At 40.1% G+C, this 16915-nt stretch overlaps 1 long non-coding RNA gene across 1 annotated transcript in view; it reads left to right on the forward strand.

Annotated features, from left to right (window-relative positions):
• LOC123597450 overlaps positions 1-16915 on the forward strand; it is a 299090-nt gene that overhangs the window by 80878 nt on the left and 201297 nt on the right. The window contains exon 2 of the long non-coding RNA XR_006712127.1: positions 14444-14563. This is a non-coding gene — a long non-coding RNA (uncharacterized LOC123597450). The remainder of the gene's footprint in view (positions 1-14443; positions 14564-16915) is intronic.

Consider the following 16915-nt stretch of genomic DNA (forward strand, 5'->3'; position numbering starts at 1 on the left):
ACTCTCCTCTGACCTCAGGCCCTAGTGGTCTGAAGTGAATGACTGTCCTTATCATACAGGAGATGCTTTCACCTGATCAAGATAGTTTCCAAATGTATTGGCCTATTACAAACCTTGCTTCCACCCTTTCTTTCTGAACAATGAGCATCTGCCTATCATAGGGATGATTTTGAGATAAAATGTGATAATGGTGTAATGAGGCTTTAAAAATCAAAGTGTTTTACAAATGAAAAATCCTACAGGATAGATTTTCCACTTTGGCTTCTCACTGAGTCACCCTCACCTAATTTATGGGACCTTCAGGGTATGGTGTTCTTCTAAGTTTAATGGGAAGATTTATTTGTTTCCCAAATCTTGCTAAGAACACCTCATCACTTTCTTTGGTAGCAAAATGTACCTTGTGGCTACTTAAGAACATTCTTAATAATGATGAAGGGAAAGTATTATTGAATCACAATTTATTACTTTCCCCAAGAGTTTTCAGTTAGTAATGTTTTTGGGAATTCTGTCTCACCTTAAAGATCTCCCTTGATATTTACCTCTAAAATGTGAGGTTGAGGTTTTGATACGTTTCTATTTTCGTATGCAGAAAGTAACAGTAATTTTCTTATCTTAAAAAGCCTTCAAGCACTATCTTAAATATCTTGTTGTCTACATGTTATGGTTTTAATTTTAATTTTTTTAATGTTTATTAGTTTTTGAGAGACAGACTGTGAGTGGGGAAGGGGCAGAGAGAGAGAGGGAGACAGAGAATCTGAAGCAGGCTCCTAGCTCTGAGCTATCAGCACAGAGCCGGACATGGTGCTCAAAGTCACGCAGAGAAATCATGACCTGAGCTGAAGTCAGGTGCTTAACCGACTGAGCCACCCAGGCACTCCTTTGATTTTAGAAAGGTTTCTTTGTGATTTTCTTAGAGAAGTTCTGAAAAATGATTATACTTTAGGGAAAAATGCCTTAAAAAGTGATGAGAATAAGGGGTGCTGAGTTATAGCATTTAAAAAAAATACATATTATTATGGCTAATGTTTATGAGAAGAGGCAGTGATTATAATGTTTTCATTGAATCGTTAAAGACCAGTAATTGATAACACTTTAAGATTGCGGGAAGGAGTTTTAGTCCACATTTTTATGTGCAAATGCACATAAAATTCTTCCAAGGTTTAACACTAGTCAGACTTCTGATTAATGTGTAAATAAGCAAAGAAACATTGACATCATTCAATTGGATAATTAACCACTGCACAACATAGTGTACAATGCTAGATTCTATAAATTTTGGAAATAATCATTCATCAATCATTCATCAGAGAACTGTTCAGTCTTTCTTCATTTCTGTGGGAGGCTACTTGCCTTTAGAAGGGAGTACTGAGGAACTCAAGTTGAACACATTAAAAAGGATTTTTAGAAAAGGATTTAATTATTACGGTTCTCAAAAATCTTAACACCTTGGCAATTGCTAAATCACACTTTAAAATTTAATAGCTAGCATTGCAAAATAATCACTTGACATTTAATGGTGGGAAGGGTCATTCAAGGGGTTGTGTCATTAATAAAATAATAAATGACGTTTTGGGGTAGGAAATAGAGGTAAATATGAAATTCACATGACTCTATGCTGGGCAGCTAAATCCTATGGAAAATAGAAAACAGAAGAGTAAATGAATTGGGAAAATGTTGGCAAGGCCCCATCTATATCAAGTGGACTCAGCAAGCAATGGATCATTAGTACAAGTTAAAGTAAAATGCCTTTAAACATGTGTACAAGTTGACATATTTAGAACAGAGCTCAGCGTCTCTACCTCCTCTCATCCTCTAACCAGCTTCTCCACTTGATTCTATCAGTTAGTGGTTTATATGCTCTCTCATGCATCTAAACTTGAGGTCTGGAAGTCATCTGAGATTCCTCCTTCTTTGTTAACCTTACATTTGGCACAAAGTCTTATCAGTGCTGCCTCCTACATTCATTCCCTTCTCTGACTCCACAAAGTTCATGAAATTACTATAAATGCCACTGCCTTATCACTTGTCACTCCTGTGTTTCACCTAGAAAACATCTACTTGTTTTTCAAAACTTGCCCCAAGGATTACCTTTTTCCATTAAGACTGACTCTGACTCCCCACTGTTCCAGTAAAACAGTGTTTCTTAGCTTTGGTTGCACTTTGGAAACACCTGTGGTGTTTGAAAAAAACAAATCCACTTCCAGGTATTCTGATCTGATGGGTTTGGGGTGCAGAATTTGAAAATACCCCACGGGTATTTTCGATTCTAAGGGACAGTCCAGGTTGAAAACTACAACAGCAAAGTAATCTCCCCCCTGTGTTGTCTTCTCTACTGTATCTTTTAACAATAGTTCTGAAGACTGATTCAACATCGGTGTCACTGGAGAGCTTTAAAAAATATGGATTGTTGGGGCTCTGGTAGACAGACTCTAAGGCAATCCTCCAATGACCACAACTTCTGATGTTCAAGCTCTTGTAAAAACCCCTCTCCTTGGGTATGGGCTAGGACTTGTGACTAATATTCTGACAAACAGAATATGGCAAAGGTGATAGGATGTCACCATGTGATGACTGATTACATCAGCTAAAATAAGTTTCTGACTAGCAGACTTGCTCTCTTCCCTTTGCTGGCTTTGAAAAATCAGTCTGCCATGTTCTCAGAAGGCTAAGGAGACGGCCGAGTGGCAGAACTGTGAGCAGCCTTTAGGAGCTAAGAGAGGCCTCCAGTCAATAGCCAATAAGAACCAGGGACCTCAGTGTTACAGCCACAAAGAAATGAATTCTGGTTAACAACCTGAAGGAGTTTGGAAATAGATTTACCGCCAGTCATGACTCCAGAGGAGAACCGAACCCTTGGGTGAAACCATGGTAACAGCCTTGCAGAGGACCCAGCTAAGCTGTGCCTCGACTTCTGATTTGTAGAAGTAGATAAATATGGTTTTTTTTTTTAAAGCTGCTAAATTGTGATAATTTGTTATGCAGTGTCAGAAACTAATACATGGTCTATTCTGCTTTTTCTTTATAACCCACCCTAGTTGAGGTCTCATTTTAAGGCGAGATGCTGATTGGATATCCAGATGCTTCTGGAATGACTCAATAGTAGTCGTTCTGAAACCCATTAGGTCTAAGCTGTAGGACTCCAAAACCTGCTCTTTCACTCCCACAGCCTTTGTGTGAGTGAAATATGCCATTGCTGGGTGCAGTGAGCAAACCCTTATTTTTTTCAGAAGTACCTGATCTTACAGGTGATGCTTGGTAGGAAGTGTGAAGTGACCTGTTGGAGAGGTGGTTCTGAGGACTCAAGGGCCAAGAGATGGCTGACCTGACTGGTGACTCAGGTAAAGAATTACCATTCATCTTTTTTTTTTTTTTTTTTTTTTTTCCTGATGTGAAATCTTCCTGTTGAGACTTAAAGCTGAGGGTGAGGAGGTAGAGTTGAGGGGTCTCTCTCTAGGTGTTCTCCTTCAGGATGCACAGTTGGAACAGATTCCAGGGACCTTCAACACAGCTTTCGGTTGTCAACTGTTTGTCAAAGGTTTGATGGAAATTCAGGGAGGAAGGGAAGGAGATTCTATATGGGGTAAGAGATTACATGATATTGAATTTCAAGGTCCTTGGGGCGCCTGGGTGGCGCAGTCGGTTAAGCGTCCAACTTCAGCCAGGTCACGATCTCGCGGTCCGTGAGTTCGAGCCCCGCGGCAGGCTCTGTGCTGGCAGCTCAGAGCCTGGAGCCTGCTTCCGATTCTGTGTCTCCCTCTCTCTGACCCTCCCCCGTTCATGCTCTATCTCTCTCTGTCCCAAAAATAAATAAACGTTGAAAAAAAAAATTAAAAAAAAAAAAAAAGAATTTCAAGGTCCTTTCTGACTCATAAGATTATTTGATTCTAGGATCTGCAGTACTCCTAAAATAATTTTGTGAGAAGGAAGTTTGCATCTAGGTAAATCCAATGGTTATTAATACTGGTCTATTGATAAGTGTGCACTCAGGTCTCTTATTCCAGTAATGTCTGAAGTTGGCTGGGCACTTTCTCAGACTTTCTAAATCAATTGCCTGTTAGGGTTCCATTAGTGTTGTCCTTGTCCTTATTATTTTAGATTCCTTTTTCTGCAGATTATCAAAAAATGAGGTATTGTCTTACAATAAAATAAATGTATTTCTGGTAATTTATATTTGGTTTTCATGAGTCACCTTATACTTTAGCATTTAATTTACTACTTGTAATAGTGAACTTTGTAATGATTATCCTCACTTGAATTTCATATAAAAAACCCCCACAACAGAACAACAAGGAATCCATTTTGCATTTGAAATGCAGTGAAGAATAAATGCCTTTTTAATAGATTTTCTTTCATCGTATTAGATTCGAGACATTGAACATACTTTGGAAAGCCTAATGAAGAATCTCAGAGGGCTCTTTTCATTTCCAGAAGTTAGTAACCTTTTAACACTATCGTATCAAGGATTGCTTGTTGAATATACACTGCAAGTCCATCCTGGATCAAGAAAAAAGTAAAGCACAGTTTCGATACTCAAGGAACTTCGGTCCGGTTGAGGAGGAAAGACGTGCACACACGAGACAGTAGAACTCAAGGGAACAATTATGCAGAGCACAAATAAGTAGTTCAGGGGAGGCCAGAGAAAAAGCGGGCCTGAAGGTTCAAGGAAGATTCTGGAGAAAGAGCCACTCGGCTTGGCTGACAGGGTTGTGAGGAGTGGGTAGGAAAAGGAGAGGGAGTCATGTGTTGTCCATTGGGGTGGAAACATTAGGGAAGAAGAAAAGCTCAATGGCATTGTATTAGATGCCCAGAATTGCTCTGACAACATGCCACAAAATGAGTGGCTTAAAACAATGGAAATTTATCCTTTCATCATTCTGGAGCCCAGAAATTCAAAATCAAGATGGCAGAAGGGCGACGCTGTTTCTGAAGGCTGCTGGGGAGAATTGTTCCATGCCTCTATTCTATCTTCTGATGTTTCTTGCAATGTTTGGTGTTCCTTGGCTTGTAGATGCCTCACCCCAATCTCTGTCTCCATCCTTACACAGAATTCTTCCTGTGTCTTTTCACATGACCTTCCATTTCTGCATGTAGGTCTCTGTATTTCTTCTTTTCTTACAAGGACAACAGTCACTTTAGAATAAGGGCTCCCTCTACTCCAATATGACCTCATCTTAACCACACTTGCAAAGACTATTTCCAGATAAGGTCTCACTTACAGATTCTGGTGGTTAAGATTTAAAAGTCTTTTGGGGGGACCCAATTCAATGCATAGCAGCATCTATGGGGGTTGGTTAGAAAGTAGCAGACCAGCCCTGAATGCCAAGCTGAGTGAGGTCTTCAGATACAGGCAGTGGGAGTCCCTGAAGAAGTCTGAAGGCCTGTGCATGTTGCAGAAGAGGGTAGCATGCTGAAAGCATAGAGGGATATTAATAATTTCAATGCATTTGAAGAGAGGGAGCAAGATGTGGAATAGTGTGTACAGTGCCATAGAGCATACATTTAAAAAGTGATACAGCCTAGGGGCGCCTGGGTGGCGCAGTCGGTTAAGCGTCCGACTTCAGCCAGGTCACGATCTCGCGGTCCGTGAGTTTGAGCCCCGCGTCGGGCTCTGGGCTGATGGCTCAGAGCCTGGAGCCTGTTTCCGATTCTGTGTCTCCCAATCTCTCTGCCCCTCCCCCGTTCATGCTCTGTCTCTCTCTGTCCCAAAAATAAATAAACGTTGAAAAAATAAAAAGTGATACAGCCTTATATATGTAGAGACTATTTCTGGAAGAATCCCAAATCTAGCCACAGTAGTTTCCTCTGAAAAGAAGAACTTCGCGGGGGAGGGTGCCTGGGTGGCTCAATCAGTTAGTTGGGTGCCAGCTTCGGCTCAGGTCATGATCTCAAGGCTCTTGAGTTCGAGCCCCACATCAGGCTCTGTGCTGACAGCTCGGAGCCTGGAGCCTGCTTCAGATTCTGTGTCTTCCTCTGTCTCTGTCCTCCCCTGCTCATGCTCTGTCTGTCTCTCTCAAAAATAAATAAACATTAAAAAAAAAAAAAAAAAGAACTTGAGGCCAGGGCCCTTGGAACAGGAGTGGTACTGGAGACTTAATTTTTCCCTATATAATCTATTTCATTGCTTGTTTGCTTGCTTGATTTGAGCTGCACTAAGGAACACTGCAAAAAAGTAAAACCGAAAAATAGACATGAGGCATTTAACTAGGTAATGCAAGCATAAGGTAACTTAAAAAGAGTACTTGCAGTATGGCCTTTAGAGAATGAATGTATTCTCCACATTTAAATTTCTTCATGTTGAGTTTTCTAGATCAGACAGTTGTTGTGTATCAAAGGACCAGCCCTCGGTGTCAGCAGGTAGGAATACCCAGTTGGCCTGTTTGACTGTGATGCTCTCCCTACTCCCAGCTGCTTTTTCTGGTGTCCTCATTGCTTTAAATATTGAATTTTATAATTTTTAAAAAAGCTTATTTATTTTGAGAGAGAGAGAGAGAGAGAATGCAGTGGAGGGGCAGGGAGCGAGGGTGAGAGAGAATCCCAAGCAGGGCTCTGCACTGTCAGCATGGAGCCCCATGCGAGGCTCAAACTCGTGAACTGTAAGACCATGACTTGAGCCCAAATCAATAGGTGGATGTTTGGGGCGCCTGGGTGGCTCAGTTGAGCCTCCGACTTTTGATCGTGATCTCACAGTGAGTTCTAGCCCTGTGTTGGGCTCTGTGCTGACAGCCCAGTGCCTTCTTGGGATTCTCTCTCTCCCCTCTCTCTGCACCTGCCCCCCTCCCCCTGCAAATAAATAAATAAACTGAACTAAAAAAAAAAAAAAAAAAGAGTTGGATGCTTGACCGACCAAACCACCTAGGCACCCCTTTAACTATTTAGTTCTAAAATCTGTGTTTTCTTCCTTGCCTTAAAGTGTAAAGTCACACACTCTTCCTCATGAAACAGAAGACTAATTGTGCTACCAGTACTGCCAGGAGGTAGGGTGACCTTGTCCCCCATGATAAAGGACTGGGACCATAGAGAACAACAGGATGCATCTATTTCCAGACCTCCGGTGACTTCCAGGGAGACACAGAGGAGGCAGGGCTGAGCTGATGGCCTTTTCTTTTCTGGCAGTGGTGAGGGGGAGAGGCAGGCAGGGCAGTGCTGAGGAGGCCGTGCACAGAAGCCTGGCTCAGAGAAGCGTCCCCCCAGAAATCTCGCCTGCCCAGGGAGGGAGGTGAAAACTGCCATTCCCCCTATGCCTTCAGTCATTCCCTTTGCCTCCAGACTGCTACCTTCACAGGGACGGGCATTAACAATTATGGTGACTAGTTTCCCCAGATGAGGCATCCTTGTCATTTCATGAGGGTTTTCCAGAACATTGCTCTCAAACCTCCCAACAACATGATACTGCAGAAACCGAATTCTTGGCCTTTGTGATCACAATGGCAGCACTTGAAATTGGGGAAGTGAAAAGCAGGCAGAAAATTTGCTTGGTTTTTAACTCCTTCAATTTAAAGAGGCTCAGAGTACATTGAGCAGAGTACCCCCTGCTCTTGCTGTGTGGGTCTCTCTGGGCATCCAGAGCTTCGGAGAGGTGCCGAGACGGAAAGCCTGGGGTTAATCAATTAAATTCAACATGCCTGCTGAGCACCAGTCATCAGCCAGGTAGTGGGGAAGATAAATAAGGCATGGTTCTCAGTCTCTGGCGGGAAAGACAGACCTATTAAAAAATCCAGCTCCACAATCCCTTATGGACATTTCTGAAACCCCCAAACCTCACGAAATTGAATTCTTTTTTCCATAATCCATCTGACAGCAAAAGTTGAACTGATGTGAGTCTATTTATCTATATCCTTTATTTATACTATTTAGTGTGACTCTTCATGTGTTTTGCTTAAAAAAAAATTAATGAGATGTTGCCCCAGTCCCCGCTGGAGATGTTATACAATGTTGTTGATTATGAACCAGATTTCCTTCCTAAAATCCCCAAAATTCAGAATATGAGAACACATGTGGCACCAAGGGGTTGGTATTAGAGTCTGGGGACCTGTGATTGTTAAATGCTTCTCTCTGTGGAGGAGAGCCTTCTTTCTCTGGCACCTGATATTTCCTAGGATGAGGCTACATTGTTTCTGCTTAGTGCAAAGAACTTTTGTAAATAGCCGCCTCAACCTGGCTTTCCCTGGAGCTTGGGGTTTTCCATCTTTCCAGTGGAGATCCTATAGTTTCCTTAGGCTTTTTGAATAAATAATTTTCCTTCTCCACTGTTAAGTGTTGCCTTGCCAAGGACTTATTCCTGCTTCCTATTACAGAGATTAATTCTTCCCAAATTTCTCCTTGTAGATATTGGTTAATCCTGGTGCAGTTTGGTTGCTTTTTTCAGGGCTCTAATTAGTCTGTGTCCTACTTAAGTGCAGGGGACTCCATTTGAAATAATAGGTATAGGGCCACCCAGGAGTCTGACTCCAAAACAGGGAGATTCCCTTCTGCGGTCTTAATGTAAGTGTCTTATTTTAATTTTATTTATTTTGTTATTTTTAGGTATCTTATTCCATTTTATTTTACTCACAATGTATTCCTTCTTCTCCTTAGGTAAATATAAATTTATACAAATAATTAAAAAAAATTAAATCTAACTTAGACAGCATATAGTGTAATAAGGATTTCAGGAACAGAATTCAGTGATTCATCACTTCCATGTAACACCCCATGCTCATTCCAACAAGTGTCCTCCTTAATGCCCATCACCCGTTTAGCCCATCCCCCCTATCCAACACCTCCCCAGCAACCCTCAGTTTGTTCTCTGTATTTAAGAGTCTCTTATGGTTTGTCTCCCTCTCTGTTTTTATATTATTTTTGTTTCCCTTCTCTTATGTTCATTTGTTTTGTATCTTAAATTCCATATATGAGTGAAATCATATAATATTTGTTACAAGTGTTTGTAAATAGAGTTGACCCCTTATCCTCTCATCCCCGGCCACAATTTCTTCCTATAGATGAGCATTAGCTTGTTTAAAGTTTGACCTTAACAAGTGCCAAGTTCTCTTCCTTTGAGAATATGAGTTCACATCTGCACTTCTGGGCAGTCAGTTGGCTCACTTGAGAGGGACAGAATGACATGAGTGGTCCTCGTTCCTGTGAACTTTGAGGCCAGGGGTGGGGGGTAGAGCCCTACTGCGTCTTTGACATCTGAGATATAAATCACTCACTGGAGGGAATGGTAGCTTCTTCAGGGGGCTTAAGGAGGCTTTTTAGAAGTCTGCAGCATTGAATTCAGATACTTCTGTGTGGTAGACACTTGCCTGGACCAGAGGAGGACACAGGACCTATGCAATAGGTCCTACATGGACTCACCATATAAGAATCAAAGAGAAAGGTCGGAAGGCTTTAGTTTTCTAAGAAACATCCAGGAATGAAAAACTAGTATTCAGAGCAGCGAATACATTTGTAATATTTTTTGTTAGCATTGTCTGTTTCCGACCCACAATACTTAGGAGGAAAGCTGGCAAAAAGAAAAGCTAGTGTGATTATATTGAGGGATAGCATTTGAGAATTCTTTTTACTATTTGAAATCTTCCCTTTCTTCCCATTAAAAAAATTTGCTCCCACATGCAATTCTTTGTAGAAAATTTAGAAAATATGGCCTACTTATAGAAGAAAAGAAAAATTCCATTATCTTGCTGCCTAGAAATGACCATTTTTAATCATTCCGGTATATGCCCTTAATGACTCTTTTCTAAGCCTATTTAAAAACCTCAGAGGATTGATATACTTGTAGGCATATAGTGTATGTCTGTGCGTGAAGCATACAGACTGATCAACAATTTTGTAATGGCTTTTAGATTTGAAAATACATCAATTCATCTCTTTGTGTTTCAGTAAGTTTACTCAAATTCCATCATTTTATTCTGATTCTAGTCCTAAAGAAGGGCCTAAAAAAATGGAGTGGATGGTAGTGGTTCTGGAGAGGTGCAGTGTCAAAGAAAAATTGCACTCAACAAAGGTACAGGCAAGGAAGACTGTATTCAAGACTATAGCAATAGGGGAGAGAGATTGAAAGCAATTCCATTGAAACCGAAGATGGGACTTTTTATGTATGTGTGTGTGTATGTATGTATTTATGAAGTACAGTTAACATACAGTCCTATATTAGTTTTAGGTGTGTATAACATATTGATTCAACAATTTTATACACTGCTCAGTACTCACCATGATAAATATAGTCACCATACAATGTTATTGACCATACATTATTGACTATATTCCCTGTGCTGTAGTTTTCATCTCAATTTATTTTATATCTGTTTTGCCCCCCTGCCCACCTCCCCTATGGCAACCACCAGTTTGTTCTCTGTATTTAAAAGTCTGTTTGTTCATTCATTTGTGTTTTAGATTCTACAAATAAGTGAAATCATATGGCATTTATCTTTGATTTATTTCATTTAGCATAATACCATCTAGGTTCATCCATGTTGTCACAAATGGCAAGATCTCATTCTTTTTTATGGCTGAGCAATATTCCACTATATATATTATATATACATACGCGCACACACACATACACACACACACACACGTACACATGACCTCTTCTTTATTCATGTATCAGTGGACACTTGGGTTACATCCATATCTTGGCTATGATAAATAATGCTGCGATAAACATAGGGATGCATATATCCCTTTGAATTAGTGTTTTTCTTTTCTTTCAGTAGATACCCAGTAGTGGAATTATTGGATTGTATGGTATTTTTATTTTTAAGTTTTTGAGGAGACTCCATACTGTCTTCCACAGTGGCTGCACCAATTGACATTCCCACCAACAGTGCACATGTGTTCCCTTTTCCCTACATCCTCACCAACACTTGTTATTTTTTACTTGTTTTTTGATACTGGGCATTCTGAGGTGTAGGGTAATATCTCCTATGGTTTTGATTTGCATTTCTCTGATGATGAGTGATGTTGAGCATCTTGTCATGTGCCTGTTGGCCATCAGTATTGTCTTCTTTGGAAAAATGTCTATTCAGGTCTTCTGCCATGTTTTAATCAGAGTGTTTGGTTTTTTGATTCTTTAGAGATTTTAGATTGTTAGCCTCTTATTGGATATATGATTTGCAAATATCTTTTCCCATTCAGTAGGTTCCCTTTTCATTTTGTTGATGGTTTCCTTAAATGTGCAAAAGTTTTTTATTTTGATATAGCCCCAACAGTTTATTTTTGCTTTTGTTTCCCTTGCCTGAGGAGACATATCCATAACTGTGTTGCTAAAGCTGATATTCAGGAGATTGCTACCACCTATGTTTTCTTCTAGGGGTTTTATGGTTTCAGGTCTCATATATTTAGGTCTTTAATCTATTTTGAGTTTATTTTTGTGTATGGTGTAAGAAAGTGATCTAGTTTATTCTTTTACAGATAGCTGCTTAGTTTTCCCATCACAATTTATAGAAAAGACTGCCTTTTCCCCATTGTATATTCTTGCATCCTTTGGGGGAGAATTTTTTTTTAATTTAATGTTTATTTTTTATTTTTGAGAGAGAGACAGAGCATGAATGGAGGAGGGGCAGAGAGAGAGGGAGATACAGAATCTGAAGCAGGCTCCAGGCTCTGACCCATCATCACAGAGCCTGACGCAGGGCTTGAACCCACAAACCATGAGATAATGACCTGAAGTGAAGTCGGACGCTTAACCGACTGACCCACTCAGGTGCCCCGAAGGTTTTTTTAATGCTTATTTGAGAGAGAGAGAGAGAGAGAGAGAGAAAGAGCATGCGTGCACAAGGAGGGGGCGGGCAGAGAAAGACACAGAATCCGAAGCAGGCTCCAGGCTCTGAGCAGTCAGCACAGAGCCCGACGTGGGGCTCAAACTCATGAACTGTGAGATCATGACCTGAGCCAAAGGTGGATGTTTAACTGACCGAGCCACCCAGGCTCCCTGGGGAAGGATTTTTAAGTGTTAGAGTGAGCTAGTGAGGGAGACCTAAGGATATTATGCAGGAGCTGGGTCTATGTGGTTAGGTCTTCAGTGTTTGCTAATTGACACTTAACTGAAGTTAGACCCCTATCCTCTCACAGAGACTGGGAGATAGGGTTGTTATCTTCCTTGACGATGGCAATTCCTGATCCTTGAGAAAGACTTTCCTGAGTTGTAAACCTGGCAAGAGCCTGAGAGATTTTATCTCCAGGGGGCAGAGAAAGAATTCACAATTGCAAGTTTTCAAAAGTAAATGTTCTAAGAAAAGGGAAGTCAGGGTACCATAGTCAGGAAGAAACCAAGTAAAGTTTAGTCAGGCTTAGGGGAACATTAGGACCATCTTGGTTAGTGGAAAGTGGTGGCAAGCTGGCTGAGACCCTGGCAGACTTTGGAAGAAAGAGATATCTTCAGGACCTGATCAGCAGGGGCTTAGAACATGATCTCCCCTGTGCCAAGAAGAGTGTCAATAAGTAAGTAGTTTAGTGCATTTTAAATTGCATTTACATTAATTTATAAAGAAGAAACCCATTTGTATCTCTTTCCAAAAAAAAAACAAAAACAGTTCAGTCCCTAATGGACTTTGAAAATACAGGCCCTTTTACTGACAGCAATCTTTTAGTGGAGTAATGTATTCTGTTGTGAAAATTAATTTTTGAGCTTGAAACGAGATGCTAAGTGATTTTCAGCACAAGGGATGGTTATGTTAGATATAGAGGGACTGACAGAAAACAAAATCTTCTTTCAGTGTTTCATGTTTGGGACTACCTGAAAACCAGATCTCTGGTCACTGTTACTGGTGGTTACTCTTCAGAGTGTGTATGTTTACAACTCTTACTTCACAAGAATGTATTGTAATGCATGTATGTATGTATGTATGTATGTATGTATGTATGTAATGTAAGCATAATGTTCTCAAGTTTCATCAATATTGTAGCCCATGGCAGAATTTCCTTCTTTTTGAAGGCTGAATACTATTTCATTGTATGTACCTACCACATTTTCTCTGTCCATTCATCTGTCAACGGACTGGTAGTTTGCTTTCACATTTTGGCTGTTGTGAATAACGCTGCAGTGGACATCAGAGTGCAGACAGCTCTAGGAGATTCTGTGTTCAGTTCTTTTGGATAAATACTTCAAGTGGGATTTCCGGAGAGGAAAACAACACAGGAGGCTGATGAATAGGTTTTGAAATCATTTTAATTTTTGCTTCCTATAAGTAGTTTCTGATCAAAATGCTTTTGCTCAGTAGAAAAGGACTCATAAAGAATTTAATACCATGGGAAGGTAGGTGGAAGCGTCTTGGCATGAGAAAAACAGATGTTTTAAATATCGGGCGATTTCCTTTTCCTCCTCCCCAGCCTCGTCCCGTGGGAGGCAGCCTAGCGGTGTGGGAAGAGGAAAGAAAGCTCCGAGGCCCGGATTTCTACAGGCTCAGGGCTAGTCCTCAAGGGGTGCCCAGCTTTTAAATTTGTTTATGAAATGTGTGCATGGAGAAGTCTGTAGCTATCACCAGATGCTCAGAGAAGTCTGTGGCTCAGAAGGAGCTGAGAACCACTGCTTTAGAGACGGGCTGTCTTGCTCTGTCTGGTACACACTGTGTGGCCTTGGATAAGTGGCTTGACCTTGGGGACTCAGTTTCCTCATTTCAGCACGTCTTTGAGTGGATGAGGATGAACATCTCACAGGTGTGGTATAAAGGCTAAGTAAGATGAGAACAGAAAGTATTCTGGCATTTAGAGGCTTAATAATGGTTTCTTTTCTTTTCTTTTCTTTTTTTCCTTCCTTCCCAAGCTTGTCAGAACAGAGCCTCTCTCTGGAGGATTAGGGAACAGTGGGTTCTGCTCTGAGCTCATCCCAAGAAATGTTTTGGCTAAGTAATTTCAAAGTTACAGGAAGAAGAATCCCCAATAATTTAAAATTTAATACCCTTTGCTGCTGCGATCACTTACCAGAAGCAGCAACAAAAGCCCTGGAGAAGTGCATCCAGCTGGGATTCATTCTGGGAAGCATTTCCTAAATTTAGGCCAGAGCAGGGAAGACACCCAATGCAAGGTCACACGGGGCCCCACCTGGGAAGACCCTCAAAGCGGGGCATGCCTCACACTTGCTAATGAGGGAGAGTGGGGGCTGCAGGAGTCCAGTGAGCTTCCTGGGGGAGGCAGAAACCAACTACTGGTTAGTTTAGACTCCAGGCAAATCTTTTCTGTTTATCTTATGATCACGAGCTCAGTTTTGTTGTTGTGTCTCAGAGGGGAGCTAATTAAAGATGTTAAGTGAAACAGCAGTATGGACCTTCGTAACAGTTGAATGGGGTGCGGGAGCCGTTTCCACTTGGGAAGAAAGGACTCTTAAATCCATATTAGGACCCTCTCACTTCCCTTTTTAGCAAAATCACTGTTTTAGGTAAGATTGCAAGTGTGAAATTATACAGAGATGATCTGGCAGTTTGTTTGACTTTTTTCTTTCCCTCTCATTTATTTTGCATTTCAGATAACCAACTAGTGCGTGAGGATAAAAAGAGGATTCCGTGTCCTTTGCCTCCTATCTACCGTGGAGGATGTGTGAAATGAAGTGCTAACATGAGGGCACTGGAGAAACTTCCAGGGAAACGTAAGTGCAAACTCAGCTAGTGGAAAGGCACAGTGAGCATTTTGTGTTACAGATTCTTCCTTGCTCAAAATTTAACTATTTATACATGCTCTATAAATACTGTATTATAAATTATAAATATATATTTCCTATATGTAGTATATATTATAAATATATTTATATTATATATATTATTTATATAAATTAATTATAAACATGTATTTTCCATGGATTATATGTATCATATATTACATGTAGTTTTAACTTAAAAACATTTTTTTAAATGCTATTTTTGAGAGAGCATGAGTGGGGAAGGGAGCAGAGAGAGAGAGTAGAGAGACACAAAATCTGAAGCAGGCTCCAGGCTCTGAGCTGTCAGCACAGAGCCCAATGCGGGGCTCAAACAAACCGTGAGATCATGACTTGAGCCACAGTTGGACACTTAACTGATTGAGCCACCCACGTGCCCCAGTTTTAACTTTTATCCTATATTCAATATTATATAGATTTGTTACATATATAATCAAATTAAAAACTGCTACTTTCTCCCATCAAGCCATGTATGTGGTTTGAAGCCTTTGGAAGTCACCCCCACAAAGATCTGGAAGGAAGCTAATTTGCGCATGGTCACAGAATCACTCAGGGCAATTCTCTAAACATGCTCACAATTTGACATGTATTTATTCTATCTTGACGGCCAGCAGATATTTCTTGAGGAAAAAAATGCTTTCACGTGACAAACTTCCTTGCATAGGTGTGAGTCACATTGTGTTATCTTAAATTGCCCTGGTGAGTTAAATAATGTGTTGTCACTGAGCAGAATTTTCACTTTCCTCAGGGGCTGGATATTGGCCAGGTGCTCATTGAATAGGGATATTGGGGATATTTCCCCCTCATTGTTAGAATGACAATGAATCCATCTTAGATTCTCATCTTGAAAGGTGAGGTCTCTCAACTAATGAGTTTTTTTCCTGAGATAGTAGACGTAGCTAAAATTTTAGGAACCTCTTAGAACTGAAATATTGTTTAGCTTTTCCTCCACAAAGAGTCTGCAATTATAAATAAATCATTTGTTAATCTTGTAACGGTAGTATTTAATTCTATGTGGAAACATCCTGTGGCAACTCATTTGTGTTTGATGTTCTCTCAGGACATTCCATAGATTCTGATCATGCGCTGTGTTTATGAACCTTCTTTACAAAATACAGCCTCGAGCTGAGCAATTAAGATTTTAATTTTATGCAACTTGATTGCTCTCCTTCACTTAAAAGAAGTGAATAAATGCATACATTGAAGAGAAACGTTATTAACCTTTTCTTTGTTTATCAGGCTTGCATAGCTTGCATCAAAATACTCACATAATGTGACAGATTAGCTTATTGTTATGCACTGGGTATTTCCTCTATAATTTTATTGATAGTGCTTTGCATACAGCAGGTGCTCAGTATTTCTTATAAGTTTATTACAATACGTACCAATATTGCCTTGTTGATCTTGTGCCAGCACCACCTGATTTTTCATTAAAATTTTCTTTTATAACAGCTTTACTAAAAATTGATTCACACACTGTAAAATTCACCTATTTAACGTGTACAAGTCAATGGTTTTTAGTATATTCACCGTCGTGCAACCGTCAACAGTATCTAATTTTAGACTATTTTTGTCAAATCCTGTACTCATTAGCAGTCACTCCTCATATCCCTCCAAACTCTTTAAACCAAAGGCAACCACTCATCTACTCTGTCTCTTTATTTGCCTCTTCTAGATATTTCTTATAAATGAGGTCGTACAATAAGTGGTTGGCTTCTTTCACTTAGCATAGTGTTTTCAAGATTTATCCATGTTGTAGCCTGTATCATTACTTCATTTCTTTTTATTGCCAAATTCGACTCCGTTTTATGCATACATCACATTCTGTTGATCATTGGTTTGATGGACATTTAATTTGCTTTCACTTTTTGACTATTATGAATAACGCTGCTCTGAACATTCATATGCAGGTTTTTGTGTGGACACATTTTTCATTTCTCTTGGGTACATATCTAGCAGTGGAATTGTTAGGTCATATGGTAATTCTATGTATAACTTTTTGAGGAAATGCCAGATGGTTTCTAAAGTGACTGCACCATTTGCAATACCAGTGACAGTGTTTGAGAGTTCCAATTTCTCCACATGCTCCCTAACACTTGTTACTATCTTTCTTTTTGATCATAGCCATCTTAATGGATATGGAATGATATCTCCCTGTGTTTTTTGATTTGTGTTTCCCGGATGGCTAATATATGTTGAACATCGTTTTGTGTGCTTATTGGTCACTTGTTCATCTCCTTTGAAGAAATGTTTATTCAAATCCTTTGTCCAATTATTAGTAGG

This window comes from Leopardus geoffroyi, chromosome A1 (genome assembly GCF_018350155.1).
Source record: "Leopardus geoffroyi isolate Oge1 chromosome A1, O.geoffroyi_Oge1_pat1.0, whole genome shotgun sequence".
Lineage (NCBI taxonomy): Eukaryota > Metazoa > Chordata > Mammalia > Carnivora > Felidae > Leopardus > Leopardus geoffroyi.